The following is a 15710-nucleotide window of genomic DNA, read 5'->3' as shown; positions in this document are numbered from 1 at the left end:
GCACCCATGTCCCCAGGGCGGGTTCTCACGCAGAGGACCCGAACTTCCCTAGGTCACGAGCGGAGTGACCCTGCTCAGTTCGCTCTCGGAGGGGGGAGAACTGTGACGTAGTGGGGGTACTTGCTGGGCTGTGGTGACCCCTGCTGCCTGGAGCAAGACCCAGCAGGGAAAACCTCACTATGCAAAGGTGATGCCAAACTGGTTGAACCAGTGGCCAGACACCCCCCATGGAGAGGAACAAAGAAAGGTGGATGCTGCCCTGACTGCGGGGGCAGGGCTGCAAGGGAATTTAGTTAGACTGTGGGAGAGCATGGAGGAGAGCCTAGAAGAAGGGACTGGAGTTTAGGGGCCCAGTCTCCCCCATCTCAAGGGGGCCTGAGGCATCCTAGCCCAGCTCTGTGGCCAGACTACATCTGTGCTATGCTGTATCCTGGAGAGGCAATAAACTTCCTCTATTCCACCGGCTGGTGCAGTCTGTTTGTGCCATTTCGGGGTGCAGGAGACGGGGAACCCCCAACGCGCCGTCACACCAATGCCAGTATATTATTTCCGATAAGATGTGACCGCATCTGTATGCAGTATTCAAGATGTGGGCATACCATGGTTCTGTACAGGCAATATGATTTCTCTGTCTTATTCACCATCCCTTTCTTAATGATCCCCAACCTGTTCTTTGCTTTATTGGCTGTTGCTGCACATTGAGTGGATGTTTTCAAAGAACTACCCCCAGTGACTCCAAGATCCCTCTCTGGCGTGGTAACAGCTAACGTGGACCCCAGCATCTGAGATGTACTTTGGGGGGTTGTTTTCCAATGAGAGTTACTTTGCCTAGATCAACACTGAATGTTATCTGCATTTTGTGTCCCCGCCTCCCAGTTCTGTGAGGTCCCTTTGTAGCTCTGTGCAGGCTGCTTTGGACTGAACACCCTCGAGAGTTTTAGCTCATCTACAATCTCAGCACCTCTCTGCTAACCCCTTTGTCCAGCCCATTTATAAACAGGTTGAACAGGGTTGGTCCCAGCACAGAGCCCTGTGGGACCCCACTAGTTACGTCTCTCCACTCTGAAAACTGCCCATTTCTTCCTACCCCTTGTTTCCTGTCGTCTAACCAGTGACCAGCCCGGGAGAGACCCGTCCCCTTATCCCAGGACAGCTCCCTTGGCTTAAGAGCCTCTGGGGAGGGACCTTGTCAAAGGCTTCCTGCCCGTCCCAGTGTGTCAGCATGCGGCATGGCCGTCAGTGGCTTCTCCTCCTCCCACAGGGACATGGGGTATGGGCCAGGTAACTCAGGCTGAGGCCTGACAAGAACTCAGATACACCCCCGCGAGGAACTCATTTTCATAGTGACGCCCCTGAGCTAGCAGCCCCTCAGGCCACAGGGCCACGCGTGGAACGTCCACACTGCCACTGGCAGATCCCGAATACCCACCACACCCCACAGCAATGTAGTGACTGTGACCCCTCACCTTGCATGTGCTGTGGCCAGCTCTGAGGTGCTGGTCCTGCCTCTGCTACTATCCTGATGGGCGGCCTTGAGCAAGTCACTGCCATGCTCTGTGCCTCAGTTTCCCCTCATTAATGTCACTGATCTCCTTTGTAAAATGTGTTAAAAACGGCTGCTGGAAAGTGTTAGATAAGAAATGAGGATTGTTGTGGTCCCGTGATATAGGATGCTTTTCAAAGTCAAGAGAACCTCGGCTTTTTTTTATTTTATTTTTAGCCGATCTCAGGCTCTGTTGGTTCAAAGAGAAGCTGCAAAGCAGGAATTGCCCCTCCCGGCTCACACCCCAGCAGGCACACGAAGCGTCCCGGAGCCGAGATGCATTTTCTTTCTCCTCATGCTAAGCCAACGGCCTGATGTTGGGGGGCCCATTTCCTGGTCTGGACTGCTGGGCTGGTAGCGCCAGGTGCATTGCTCTGCCCTCAGGGCTCCAGGGGACTCAGGTCAGGGCTGCGTCTCACCCCGGCCCGGGAGACTCTGCCTGAGTCCCAGGGTCTGTAAGTTCCCCCAAGCAGGGAAAGTTGACCATGCGGTGACTCCTCTCACCCAGGGAGCTGGAGCCAACTCAGCCTGGCTGGGGAAGCCTCCCAGCAAACTCCACAACCTGGGAATCAGCAGTAGAGACATAAACCCAGCGGAGGGATCCTGCCTTCAGGTCCCTAGAGGCCAGTTCTCAGGGGGAACCTGCCTGCAGGCCTGGGCTTACTAGCTCCCACCCAGCCAGCCCCCCCTTGCCCTGTTGGCTCCAGACTCCCCTCAACCATGGTCGCTCCTTCCCCCTGGGAGGGGCATCTCACTCCCCATGGGTTGCCGCCCCTGGTAGGGAGGGGGAGCCAAGGCAAACTCAGAGCCTCTCCCTGAGCTGCCAGCAGACAAGGCCCCGGGAATCTAAGTCATCTCCTTGGGGGTTACACACACTTAGGTTGTGGCCCTCAGCATGGGCTGGGAGTATCATTGTGGCCCTTGGTGCTTCCAAAGTTGCGTCGCCCTGATGTAGGGTTAACCCTTCCCGGGCCAGTGTGGGGTGAGTGCACCTTGCCACACGCCTGCTCCTGCCCAGGGTCTGACAGGTGCCATGTACTCTCCCCCGGACTCCCGGCGGGTGACAGGAATATCAGATTCCTGGTGTCTAGTGTCTGGAGACAGCAGGTTTGTGGCAGGCTCAGGGAGTGATGCACGGCCTAGTGGTTAGAGCCTGGTATTGGGAGCTATGTGATCGGCTCAGCTCTTGCACTGACATGCCGCATGGCCTGGGACACGTGGCTCTGATGTTGCAAAGGGGCAGCTGGGTGCCCAGTGTCTGCGCTGTCCTTAGCAGCGTGGCCACGGCACAGCGGAGCAGGTCTGTTCCCATCCAGCAGAGGGCCGTGGTGAGGCCACACGTGCCTGGCGGTTCCCACATTCCTTGTAGAGTCTTGCTGGAATTCCATACGATGCCTCCATGCAAAAGGGAAACTGAGTCATGCACTGTGACCTGCCGGGGGCCTCTCTCAACCCACAGCCAGCTCACCTGGGCTCTGGGGAATTTTCACAGCAGCCCCCTGCCGCACACAGACTCTTAACGAGCTGGCCTGGCAGCACGTGTCCCGGGGGTGCTCCACGCGAGCGTTGTGGCGGCTGCGCTCCTATCCGGAGTCATTAGGTAGCAGGGCCCTGTGCACTGCACACACGCAGCAGCCATCTCCAGCAGGGCCCACAGCCACCATGGGCCCCAGCTCAAGGGGGGGCTCCATGTCCCCAGGAGGGGCAGGGCCAAGGGCAGTCGGCCCCCAGCACTGCCTGGACAGCGGCTCTGGGCTCCCCCCCAGCCCTCAGAGCTGCGCAGAGAGGCGCTCTGGTGCTCCCACGGCAGTTCCAAGGGGCCCGGGGCTCTGGCCACTGCCCTGTGGCAGTAGCAGCGAAAGGCTGGGAGCTCTAGGCCCCTTCGAATGGCCAGTTCCTGGGACAACAGCCCCTTTGCCAGGGACGCGGTCCAGGGACTAGCGGGGAGCCTGGTGCTGGCAGTGGGTGTCAGGCTCCCCCCACAGACCGGTGATGGCAGGGATAAGCAGAGGAGCCAGGCCCCAGCCCACTCTGCCCCCCAGCTCCCCACTGCAAGGCCCTACGTCCCACTGCAGGTAAGTGTGGGGGGGTGGTTCCACTCCTCCCCGAGATCCTCTCCTCCCAGCAACGCAGCTGAGAGCCGGGGCAGTGGGGCAGGCTGGGGCAGGTCACTTCTCTTCCCTCTGCTGCTCCTGAGTGAGTGTGGGGGGTTACCCTGCAGCCCAGGGATTTCCCTACACCCGCCCTATGGGGGTGTATCCCCTCCTGAATTTCCCCAACCCTCCCTCCCAGTTTTGTGAACTAGTTACATGCCAATTTAGTGATTGTTTGGAGAGCTGAATTGAAATTGAAACATTCATACACACTTCAAAAGCACAGACAGTGTCTGATCAGGTGTGTGTCTGAACAAGTGTCATCGATTTGAGAAGTATGAACATAGACGAGCTTCCTTGCACAGCTGTTGTTTTTGTGACAATGTCAGTGCCTTCATCTGGGTGATGTTGGCCAACCTAATCATTTCAAATGACGATTTGTAAGCAAAGTCACAATGAGCTCCCTGACAGCTGGTGATGGGCTGGGGGCTGGGGGGAAAGGCTACAGCGCCAAATTGTATTTACAGTCACAGCTAATCCCCCTGGGGGATCCAGCAGACAGAGCTGTGTCGCCCAAGTGATAGATTTTGACTGGGGTTGGGTTACAAATCACTTGAATGGGGGGGGGGGGGATGAAATGTTGTTGTTCTTATTGTATGAGTAAAGGGCAGTAGAACTGTACTTAACCTGGACTGACTAAGAGCATCCAGAGAGAGGGTGGGACAGGTGTTTTGCTTGGTGGTCAGTCTGAGTCACAAGTACTATCTGACCCGCCCCTCTCCACTGGTTAAAGGCAGAGCTATTAGGCTCCATATCTAGTCTTTTGTTTTGTTAAGTGACCACTCCAGCTGAAATCACGGATAATCAGTCTAACTAAGCCAGGCATGTCCAAAGTCCGGCCCGCGGGCCAATCGCGGCCTGTGTTCCGGTTTAATACGGCCCCCCAGGTAATTTGGCAATATCTATCTTTTATGGCCCCCAACGAATCCATATGTATTGAGATGAATACATTGTAAAATCTCAGTTAATGTCAGTTGGTCTAAATCAGTTATAAATATATTTGGACACAACATGTATACTTGGTGTTATGTTCTTGTTCATATTTTTTGAACTTAAAAGTTGACAGACAACCTTTCTTACCAATAATATGTAAGGGTACGTCTACACTACAGCGCTAGTTCGAACTAACTTAGTTCGAATTAGTTAATTCGAACTAAGCTAGTTCGAACTAACGCGTCTAGAACTAAAAACTAGTTCGAACTAGCGTTTTGCTAGTTCGAACTAGTAAGTCCACATTGAGTGGACTCTGAACAGGGCTTAAGGATGGCCGGAAACAGTGCCGGCAGGGCATAAAAGGAGGACTTAGAGCATGGAGATGCTGTCTCAGGCTAGCCGAGGGCTGCGCTTAAAGGGTCCCGACCCCCACCCCGGACATACAGTTCTAAGGGGTGCCCCGCTTCCAAAGAAGTTCTGGCTTGGAGTGCCCTGAGTGCCCACACTGGGCACATCACAGCACTCGGCCATCAGCCCGGCTGCACTTGCCGCAGGCTGCCATCTGGGGAGAGGGAGTAATTGGGGGGCTGCAGGAGAGCTTCCACCCCCAGAAGCCCGCAGAGCCAGCCCAGTCCTCCCCATCGGGGGCTCGTACCCCATTCCTCCCTCACCTCCTTCCACTTACCCTTCCCTAGCCCCTCTTCTTATTGATGTACAAAATAAAGATAACGTTTCTTCCAACATTGACTCTGTCTTTATTGAAAAAAACTGGGGGACACTGGGAAAAGGAGGTGGGAGAGGGGAAGAGAAAGGCTGGGAGAGGGGAGGGCAACTAACATGATCAGGGGTTGGGAACAGGTCCCAGATGAAGAAAGGCTACAGAGACTGGGACTGTTCAGCTTAGAAAAGAGGAGACGGAGTGGGGACAGGATAGAGGTCTCTAAAAGCAGGGGTTGGGTGGAGAGGGTGCATTCATAAAAGTTCTTCCTGAGTTCCCATAAAGAAGGACTAGAGGACACCAAAGGAAAGGAATGGGTAGCAGGCTTGAAACTAGTAAGAGAAAGTTGTTGTTGTTGACAAAGCAAATAGTTAACCTGTGGAACTCCTTGCTGCAGGAGGCTGTGAAGGCTACAACTAGAACAGAGTTGAAAGGGAAGTGAGATCAAGTCATGGACGTTGGGTCCATGGAGTAGTCTTAGCCAGGGGGTAGGAGTGGTGTCCCTGCCCAAAGTTTGTGGAAGGCTGGAGAGGGATGGCACGAGACAAATGGCTTGGTCACTGTCTTCGGTCCATCCCCTCCAGGGTTCCTAGGGTTGGCCGCTGTCGGCAGACAGGCTACTGGGCTAGATGGACCTTTGGTCTGACCCAGGACGGCCATTGTAAGCTCAGGGCTCAGGGTCGGGGGTCTCAGTGGACCCCCTTGATTTTCATGCACACCTGCTCCTGGGTGGCCAGGCTGGCAGCTCTCCTGCCCTAGACGGCCACTTTCCTGTGCCTAGTGCGGAGATCGTGGACGAGGTCCACGATGTCCGCACTAGCCCAGGAAGGTGCCCGCCTCTTGCGGTCCAGGGCAAGCTCCCGGGAGCCGCCAGCCTGGTCCCGGCAAGAGGGGGTGGGCTGGGGGGCATCGGGTGGGTGGCTCTGTGCCGTGCCAGGTGCAGGGTCTGCTAGCTGGGTGCTGGCAGGCTTGCACCTGGCACGGGCACCGTAGCCAGCCCGTGCCCCTTTAAGGGGTCCGGGGCCGGGAGGGGGGCATAGAGTTTCCCTGGTGTTGGCCAGAGTGGCCACCAGGGAAACCTGGGGAGGGCTAGCCTCCCACTAGTTCGAACTAAAGGGCTACACAGCCCTTAGTTCGAACTAGCTAGTTCGAACTAGGCGTTAGTCCTCGTAAAATGAGGTTTACCTAGTTCGAACTAAGCGCTCCGCTAGTTCGATTCAAATTCGAACTAGCGGAGCGCTAGTGTAGCACCTATTAAAGTTAGTTCGAACTAACGTCCGTTAGTTCGAACTAACTTTGTAGTGTAGACATACCCTAATGTACTTTACAATGTTCCTGACATATATTTCAGCTTCCTGGATTTTTTTTTTCATCTGGCCTTCAGATATGAAAGGCCGAGTGATTTAACACCTGTGTAGATTTGTCCTCAAGAGACCAAGTCGCAGAGGTCACAGTGGCAGCAGAAGGTGACGGCGCGGGGCCATCGGCCACAGAGCGATGGAGTGAATGGTTTTCACAACGAACAACAGTGGCCAGAGCGAACAGTGAGCAGCTGGAGGAACAAGCAAGGTGCCTTCTTGCCCCCACCTGGGAGGCGTACTCACGGGAAAGCACCTCTGAGCTCTGAGTCGCCACTGACCAGGACAACACCGGCGAGTGGGGTGAGGCGGGGGGAAAACGAGGGGCACGTTAAATAACCATTTGTTTAGTGACTTTGCTCCAGAACGCTAGATCTGTGACTGGGAATGGAAACGTCTAGACATGTGTTTCCTAGTAGGCCAAGGTTTTTAAAATGCATCATTTGCCAAGGGTCGTATCTCACATCGTTGCTCTCTTGAGAGCTCGTTATGGTGGGGAGTTTCTGTACTAAACATTTTTATTATTAAAATTAATTTTTACATAAGAACGGTCGTGCTGGGTCAGACCAGTGGTCCGTAGAGCCCGGTGTCCTGTCTGCCGACAGTGGTCAAGGCCAGCTTCAGAGGGAATGAACAGAACAGGAAATCAAGCGACCCATCCCCTGTTGCACGTTCCCAGCTTCTGGCAACAGGCTAGGGACACTCAGAGCGTGGTGCATCCCTCCCCATCCTGGCTAATCACCACTGCTGGACCGATTCTCCAGGAATTTATCTAGTTCTTTTTTTAATCCTCTTATAGTTTTGGTCTTCACGGCATCCCCTGGCAAGGAGTTCCACAGGTTAACTTGCTGTTGTGTGAAGAAGTACTTCCTTTGGTTTTTTTAAAACCTGCTGCCTATTCATTTCATGGGGTGACTGCTAGTCCTTGTGTTATGGGAAGGATTAAATAACATTTCCTTTTCACTTTCTTCACACCAGTCAAGATTTTACAGCCACCTCCCATCATAATCCTCCCTTAGTCGTCTCTTTTCAAAGATGAAAATTCCCAGCCATTTTAATCTCCCCTCCTGTTTCATACCCTCATCATTTTAGTTGCCCGTCTCTGTACCTTTTCCAGGTCCAATCTATCTTTCTGGGGATGGGGTGACCAGACCTGCACTCAGTATTCAAGGTGTTCCCATCCCATGGATTTATAGAGAGGCAATATGATATTTTTTGTCCTATCCTCTCTCCCTTTCTTAATGATTCCCAACATTGTGTTTGCTGTGTTGCCTGCTGCTGCACTTTGAATGGCTATTTTCAGAGAACCATCCCCAAGGATCTTTCTTGAGTGTTAACAGCTCGTTTGGACCCCATTGTTTTGTACGTGTAGTTGATTTTATAGTGCCATACAGCCCACCTTCACCCTCACAGTCTCACCCCTCGTCAGCCCTGGCACCCCCCGTAAATTCAAACACCCCCCTAATTTCAGTTCCTGGGGAAAACACTGCTACAGCCTGGCCCGGCCCCCAAACCTTTGGACTCTGTCGCTCAGGGGAGGGGGCTCGGAGGAAGGGCTGGAACTGGCCCCCACACTCACCCGCCGTGGGACGCGGAGCGACGGGTCTGGAGCCGGCTGAGTGGAGCGGGCTGGGGCGGGGTCCCTCTGCTCTGGCTTCCCCAGAATGGCTGGAGGGGGAGCTGACAAGTAGCAGACAGGCCGGAGGGCGACTCTCTCCCATCTACTCATCCCTTTCTGGGAAACAGAGTCATGCCGCCTTCTCCCCAGTGGGAGGGGACTAAACCCTCCCTGGGTTGGGTAGGAAGAGTAGCTGAGTCCTTGCCCGTCCCACTGGCGGGGTCACCTCAGGCTCAGCCCGGGCTGGAAGTGAAATCACAAACGTCTTCATCGCTCCGGGCACTAATGCTGCTAGCCGCAAACCCGCACGGCAGTCACCAGCCAGGGCCCCGCCCTCCTGTGAGTGATCCGACAGGCAGGAGTACCCGCCGGCTGACGGAGCGGAGGTGTTTTTACTCATCCTACTGATGACAGAGACAGGTGTGACGTAGTGGGGGTACCTGGCTGGTTTCTATGCTGCTGGCTCTGGGGGAACCCCCACTGGCTGCCGTGGGTACCACGACCCAGCAAAACAGGATGAGTCACTATGCAACCAGTGGGCAGACACCCCCCATGGAGAGGAACAAAGGAAGGGGGAATGCTGCCCTGGCTGGGGGGCAGGGCTGGAAGAGGGTGAGTTAGTTGCTGGCTGGAAGCATGGAGGAGACAGCCTAGGGAAAGGGGCTGGAGTTTAGGGGCCCAGTCTCCCCCATCTCAAGGGGGCCTGAGGCATCGTAGCCCAGCTCTGTGATCAGATTCCATCTGTGCTGTGCTGTATCCTGGAGAGGCAATAAACTTCCTCTATTCCACCGGCTGGTGCAGTCTGTTTGGGCCATTTCGGGGTGCAGGAGACGGGGGACCCCCAATGCGCCGTCACAGCAGGTAATCAAAGCAGGAAGCAACATCAAACCAAAACGACCCCTGAAATAAATACTGGAAACGCCCAGACCTGTCTGGCAAGAAAGCCTATTTGCCGGCGACCCTCCAGTTTCGCAAGCTGCTTGGAAACTTTTCAAAGACACCACCATGGAGGTGCAAGTTCAATGTGCACCCTGCATTAAACAACACTGTGAGAGAACCAAATACTGCCACGGTGGCTTAGCAACCCAGTCACGAGAGAGCAAAAGAACCATTGTTTAAAAAGGAGAAGTTAAACCCTAGTGAGGAAAACGAAAGGAGCATAAACTCTGTCCAATTAAGCGTAAAAATCTAATAAGGAAGGCCAAAAATGAATTTTAAGAGCAGCTAAGCAAAGATGCAAAAAGTAAGAGCAATTTTTTTAAGTACATCAGAAGCAGGAAGCCGGCTAAACAATCTGTGGGGTTACCGGATGATCGAATGCCAAAGGAGCACTCCCGGACGATAAGGTCATTGCAGAGCAACTAAACACATTCTTTGCATCCGTTTTCAAGCCAAGGATACTGGGGAGATTCCCAAACCTGAGCCATTCTTTTTAAGTGACAAATCTGAGGAATTGTGCCAAAATAGGTGTCATTAGAGGAAGTTTTGGAACAAATTGATAAACACAAAAGTAACAAGTCACCGGGACCGGATGGCATTCACCCAAGAGTTCTGAAAACTCATTGGGAAATTCTAGAACTATTAACTATGGTTTGTAACCTGTCCTTTAAATTGGCTTCTGTACCGATTGACTGGACGATAGCTAACATGACACCGATATTTAAAAAGGGCTGTAGAAGTGATCCTGGCAATTACAGGCTGCTAAGGCTAGCATCTCTACCAGGCAAATTAGTTGAAACTATAGTAAAGAAAAAAATGTCCAGATACAGAGGTGAACACAGTTTGCTGGGGGAAAGTCAACGTGGTTTCCATAAGGGGAAAATCATGCCTTACTAGTCTACTAGAAAACAGCCATGCAGTGGGCAGCAGCAATCAAAAAAGCAAACAGAAAGTTAGGAATCATTAAAAAAGGGATAGAGAACAAGGCAGAGAATATCTTATTGCCTCTGTGTAAAACCAGGGGACGCCCACAGCTTGAATCCTGCACACAGATGTGGTCACCTCATCTCAAAAAAGATCTCTGGGCATTGGAAAAGGTTCAGAAAAGGGCAGCAAACATGCGGAGGGTTGGAAGGGGTCCCGTAGGAAGAGAGATTGAAACGGCTGGGACTTTCCGTTTAGAAAAGAGGAGACTCAGGGTGCGTCTGCACAAGGAGGAGCAGGGTGGCTGCACAGCCGGGCAGCAGGAGAGAAGGGATGTCAGATCTGGCGTGTGCAGGGCACAGGGACGGCCCAGACTATCAACACCAGGCGCTTCCCTTCAGCCTTTCTAAGGCCCAAATCCACCCACAGAATCCCACCCTGACCCCACCCCAACAAGTGGGTGTTATTGGGGTACCCCTCGCCCGTGTCACAGTGACAGCCCGGCTCCCCAGCACCGGTTCCTTGCCTTAACGAACCTAATCACAGCTCTAGCACCAGAGGCATAGCGAGGGTGTTATGCGCCCTGGGGCAAAAGCAAAATTTGCTCACCGCCCCGCTCCACCATGCGGTGGGACCCCAAACTTGGTGCATGGCTGAGCCCGACCCTGGGAGGAGGGGGGAGCTTGTACCGTGTCTTCCCTCGCTCCTTCCAGTTTGGGAGGGGCCCCCTCATGCACTATCCCGCCGCCGAAGATGGAGGAGGGTCAGGCTGGGGGCGAAGCGCAAGGGAGGAGGCTCCAGCCAGTGGCGGTGGGCGGAGGAGGAGCAGGCGAGCGGAGGGATGACAGGGGAAGTGGAGGGGGACTAAAGTAGCCCCCCCCGCCCCACCTTTGCCATGGTACTGAATGTAAGAGATTAACTTGCCTGTTAAAATAACACTCACAAAAACTTTTACACAAAACGAACGCACAACGTGAGAATCGCCCTCACTTTCCTGAAGGCACGTGAAGCCATGAGTAGCTGAGGATACACTGCAAGCCTGTCTGTCTGCCACGAGGACCTTTTCCTTCAGTGCCATGAGAGTCTGCCCGTAAGGAAAGGAGGGGTGTCTCCGAGATGCTCTTCCAATTTCACACAAGCCACTCAAGTGAAGCCGTAGATCTCAAGACGGAAGGCCAGCCTTGCCTCGGGCAGCCTGCCTCGCCAGGTGTTCCCAGTCACAACATCTGAACACGTGCAAGACTCCCAGTTGTTAATCCCAAGTCTCTGGAGGACGGGGAGATGCGGGTGACCGATAGAAAACACCGGCATTTTCTTTGGAAAATCCACAACAAATCATAGAGTGATTGATCACCTCAGTATTGCCAGCTCCTTTAGACCTGAGGCCCTGATTATCCAGCGGAGGTAGAGCGGGCACTGGGCGCATGGCTGATCGATTTTTACCAAAACTGCTGCTTGCCCAACTCCCCAAAGGAGAAAGGAAACAGGGAGGCCCAAAGGAATGGGACAGAGCAGTGTTCCCAACTGTTTTTTATAAGCTTCAGAGGGGGAGCTGAGTCAGTCTGCAACAGGGAAAACTTAAAAAAAACCAAATAGTCGGGTAGCACTTTAAAAACGAATGAAACGTGGAGGTGGGATTGTGAGTTTTTGTGGGAAGAAGTGGGCTTTGCCCATGAAAGCTCGTCATCCCATCCACGTGTTGTGTTAGTCGTTAAAGCGCGACCAGACTATTGGTTTTTAAGTTTTTAACCTTTTTTATAAAGTGCCTTTTCACAAAATTATAAGTACCCCCAATGCACCACCCCTCCCCCAGAGCCAGGCACCCCAGCCCAATGCACCACCCCTCCCCCAGAGCCAAGCACCCCAGCCCAATGCACCACCCCTCCCTCAGAGCCAAGCACCCCAGCCCAATGCACCACCCCTCCCCCAGAGCCAAGCACCCCAGCCCAATGCACCCACCCCTCCCCCAGAGCCAAGCACCCCAGCCCAATGCACCACCCCTCCCCCAGAGCCAAGCACCCCAGCCCAATGCACCCACCCCTCCCCCAGAGCCAAGCACCCCAGCCCAATGCACCACCCCTCCCCCAGAGCCAAGCACCCCAGCCCAATGCACCCACCCCTCCCCCAGAGCCAAGCACCCCAGCCCAATGCACCACCCCTCCCCCAGAGCCAAGCACCCCAGCCCAATGCACCCACCCCTCCCCCAGAGCCAAGCACCCCAGCCCAATGCACCCACCCCTCCCCCAGAGCCAAGCACCCCAGCCCAATGCACCCATCCCTCCCCCAGAGCCAGGCACCCCAGCCGATCCCAGCCCAATGCACCCACCCCTCCCCCAGAGCCAGGCACCCCAGCCCACCCCAGCCCAATGCACCCACCCCTCCCCCAGAGCCAAGCACCCCAGCCCACCCCAGCCCAATGCACCCACCCCTCCCACAGTACCAGGCACCCCCACACACACACCAAATCCCCCCCCCCCCTCAAAGCCAGGCACCAGAGATAAGAGACGGGTAAGGTAAATCCTGCCTTTAAAGTGACCGTTCCAGCTGGCCTGCCCGGCTGCTTCGGCTTGCTCACAGTTTGTACAGGGAGGTAGCACGTGCCCCCCAGGTATCCCTGGCTCGCCATGATGCAGCACATGGACCTGTGTGCTCCAGTCCCGCTCCAGCACCAGTGGGAACTGCTCCCCCACACCCTCCCCTCGCTACGCCTCTGACCAAGACATGGGCCGCAAGCAGCGGCCAGAACACGCCTGCAGCTTCTAGGGCGCGTCGACTGCCGCATGTGTCAAGAAGAGGTCAGACGAGGTCGCCCTCGCGGGCCCTTCTGGCTCTAAGGTCCTCACGTCTGAGGGGGCTTTGTGCGGGGCGGTGATGCTGTTCTGCCCACAGAGAAACGTCCGTGCGTGTGGGATGCAACTAGGCAGGCTGGGACAGCTCTGCCAGCGGGGGCTCTGCCGTGGAGACGCCCCCTCGGCTTTCTTTGAAACCTGATTCACAACCTCTGCTTTGCAGATGCCAGGCTGGGAAACCCCCCACCCAGTGTGTCCTCAGGCGCAGAGACACGCCAGACCCCAAATGCAGAATGACGCTCATCTTTAATCACGCTCTTCCAAGCCAATCGAGTGATGTTTATCTGACTCATGATGTAGGTACACCTGGGGGCTGGCCCTGCTCCAGGAAGTGAAAATTTTATCGATAAAACATCTGACAGGACCTTAAGTTTCATTTCTGCTGTTCTGGAAACAAAGGAGGAGGCAGCAGCCAGCCAGAGGCAACAGAGTCAGAAGGTTGTATGAATTCATATGATCTATCTATCTATCTATCTATCTATCTATCTATCTATCTATCTATCTATCTATCTATCTATCTATCCCCACACACCCATCTATCTATCTATCTATCTATCTATCTATCTATCTATCCCCACACACCCATCTATCTATCTATCTATCTATCTATCTATCTATCTATCTATCTATCTATCTATCTATCCCCACACACCCCCTCTATCTATCTATCTATCTATCTATCTATCTATCTATCTATCTATCTATCTATCTATCTATCTATCTATCTATCTATCACCACACACCCCCTCTATCTATCTATCTATCTATCTATCTATCTATCTATCTATCTATCTATCTATCCCCACACACCCCCTCTATCTATCTATCTATCTATCTATCTATCTATCTATCTATCTATCTATCTATCTATCCCCATACACCCCCTCTATCTATCTATCTATCTATCTATCTATCTATCTATCTATCTATCTAATCTGTCCCCACACACCCCTCTATCTATCTATCTATCTATCTATCTATCTATCTATCTATCTATCTATCTATCTATCTAATCTGTCCCCACACACCCCTCTATCTATCTATCTATCTATCTATCTATCTATCTATCTATCTATCTATCTATCTATCTATCCCCCCCCCCCCCCCCCACTGCCACACACATACCCTTGATCTGTTTTGGGAAGAGATGTTACCTGTCAGGCTGCTCCTGGTTTGCCCCAGTGGGGTATGGGAAATACACGAGTTCTGTGCTTTCGTAAGGGACAGGCGCCTTGACGGGTAATGTGCGCACTTGGCAGTGCTAGGAGGATGGCGTTGGTAATACAAGCTGCTCGTTACCTGACCTAGAGGGAGTTGCCGCTGCGTGAGCTGCTTTACTCCATGTGATGTGTTGTTTACTTTTGGGTGGGTGGGGCAGGCCTGGCTGGGGCTCTCCCGGGGCTATTCTCTGCTGTCCGTGTGCAGATGTTTCATGGCACTGACAGAGGTTCCCCGTGGGCACGTGTGGGCACTTACTGGTCGTGACCATTGCCTGGTTCCGTGCCAGCTCTGTGCGTGCGGCTCCTCTGCAAATCAGGCCCCTTAAATGTCGGTGTTTTCACGAGGACTTAGTGGCCTGATTCAGCAACCTGGGAGCTGCCATGAGTCCAGGGTTCATCCAGCCATTTCCCAGCTGTGACCGTGGCCAGCCCCCGCTGCAGCAGAGCAAGGGGCAACCCCCGGTACAGTGGAGACTGGGAAGTAACCTGTGTGCAGGGCACGTTCTTCCTGACCCCATCAGAGGTCGCACCTGCCCTGAGGCCCGAGGGCTCCTTTCCCTTCCCAACTGCCGGTTGTTCTGTTTGATTTTTAATCCTTTTTGGGGTCCCCATGGAGGTCCCAGTGTGTGTTCGGTAGGAAAACAGGAAGTGTCCTTGTTTGTTTCAAATCAACTGACATTCCAACCTTGTGTGGCCCTGTGCTCTGTGCTATGACAAAGGGTGAAAAGAAGTTCTAGACCCTCCTCTTCAGATCCTCTTCAAGCAGCAGTGGGGGAGGTCTAGGTTGGAGATTAGGACAAACGATTCCCTTAGGCGAGTGGGGAAGCTCTGGGCTGGGTTCCCTAGGGAGGGGGTGGAATCTCCATCCCTAGGGGTGTTTAAGTCTCAGCTGGACCAAGCCCTGGCTGGGATGATGGAGTTGGGCTGGTCCTGCTTTGGGCAGGGGGCTGGACTCGGGGACTCCTGAGGTCTCTCCCTCCCTGGGGTTCTAACCCCTCTGCAGGTGCCGTAGCTCAGCTAGAATCCCAGGGTGGAGTGGTAGAAGCACAGAGCTGGAAGAGACTCGGGAGTCCAATAACTGCGAGTGGTTGGGCCGGAGAACTTGATTTCAGATTCTAATGATGAAAACATTGTTAAGACCCCGCCCCTGCAGTGCGCTGTGTGGGGGCAAACCAGCCCCGGCCGAGTTAAGTGTGTGGGCGTCAGAGGGTGTCAGTATCCTGTGCCATCCGTGAGGTCCGTTCCCATGGGCTGCTGGCCCTTCTGGTCTTGCTACGATTCTGACTCTCGCGCTGTTCTGCCCTGGCTTGTGTGGAGCCGTTTGCAGGATCGGGGCCTAAAACCTTCCCTGACTGGGCATCAGTTCCATTGGCTCTTCCTCTGGGTTTTGTTATTTGAGCAAGTGTGTTTATTTATTAATTAGAACAGATCCAGGTCGGTCTGCGGTTACCTCGC

At 54.0% G+C, this 15710-nt stretch overlaps 1 protein-coding gene across 2 annotated transcripts in view; it reads left to right on the top strand.

Annotated features, from left to right (window-relative positions):
- Nucleotides 1–13371: 13371 nt before the first annotated feature.
- The window catches only part of LOC102462066 (nuclear GTPase SLIP-GC-like), a 47154-nt gene continuing 44815 nt past the window's right edge, over nucleotides 13372–15710 (top strand). Inside the window, exon 1 of one of the 2 annotated variants that reach the window (XM_075914502.1) lies at nucleotides 13372–13473. The gene's annotated coding sequence lies outside the window, so the exon portion shown is untranslated. The remainder of the gene's footprint in view (nucleotides 13474–15710) is intronic. The other variant, XM_075914501.1, reaches the window with a different exon arrangement.

Source organism: Pelodiscus sinensis, unplaced genomic scaffold, assembly GCF_049634645.1.
Source record: "Pelodiscus sinensis isolate JC-2024 unplaced genomic scaffold, ASM4963464v1 ctg111, whole genome shotgun sequence".
NCBI lineage: Eukaryota > Metazoa > Chordata > Testudines > Trionychidae > Pelodiscus > Pelodiscus sinensis.
The sequence above is the reverse complement of the archived record's forward strand: the minus strand, read 5'-3'. Positions and strand labels throughout refer to the sequence as shown.